Consider the following 1117-nt stretch of genomic DNA (forward strand, 5'->3'; position numbering starts at 1 on the left):
TAAACACTTGATTGTCTGAGTTAAGAGTCTCATTTTCCTTACTTCCTCTTACGGTTTCGTTCCTCCAAGATGGCAGCAATTTTGTCTTGTCCTACATTTTTGGTCATTGTTTGATTTTTTGTTGTTGTTGTTGGTTTTGATTTTTTTAAATCTTTTGATTATTCACTTTTAAAGTATCTTTTATTGAGTCTGGAGTTCATGGAATGGAATATAAACCCATTTTGTCGAAGTTTATATCTGATTTTCTGGGATATATATATATTTTTTTACTCTGAATTGCTTGTGCTGCTCATGGTCTGTACTGTTTGAGCCAGCTTACTTGGACTCAGTCTCAGGGAATAGCCACCATCTGCAGAGACAGTAATTATAATTAGAATTGGCTTGGGTCAACCATGCTGTGTTGGTGGGTGAGTGGAAATCTGGTGACGATTTCTGAAACTGTAAAGCAGGCCTTTTGTGTTACTGGTAGCTATTGCTCTTGCTGATATCAGTTATAGCTTCATCTTTCACCAAAAACTATGTAGCTTTGGCCTTCATTGCTAATTACAACCAACTACAGCTTCAGTCTTCACTGCTAACCACCACCACTATAGTCTTGGCCTTCACCATCGGCTACAGCTTCAGCTTTCACTATCGGCTACAGCTTCAGCCTTCATTGCTAAGCATCACTAATCTAAAGCTTCACTCACAACTCGACATACAGGCTGCTACGGGTGGTCTACGGTAAAAAAAATTAGCAAAACCGTGCTTGAGACTTGCACGACACTTGCGTGTGTTCAGCGCCATAGAAGGTCGCAGACTGCCATGGGGGGACTTTTGGTCCTGCGCATGCAAATTCTACGGGTCTTGCGACAAATCAAGAACACATACATTATGTACAGAACCCATACTCCTTTTGTACGCCTGAACCAAGTCAGCAGCATGGCTCGTAGGGGCTTTTTGTGATGACAGTAAGATGCATGAGTCATTGTACAGTCATTGTATGAGTGACGTGCCTCAGAAGTATTACACATGTATTCCACACTTGTTATTTGTGTGGCCCACAAGACAGAATACATCTCACTTTCTACCCCTATGTGTGGTGTGCACGCAGCACACGTGACCTGCACGCAGCACA

This window comes from Neoarius graeffei, chromosome 2 (genome assembly GCF_027579695.1).
Source record: "Neoarius graeffei isolate fNeoGra1 chromosome 2, fNeoGra1.pri, whole genome shotgun sequence".
Lineage (NCBI taxonomy): Eukaryota > Metazoa > Chordata > Actinopteri > Siluriformes > Ariidae > Neoarius > Neoarius graeffei.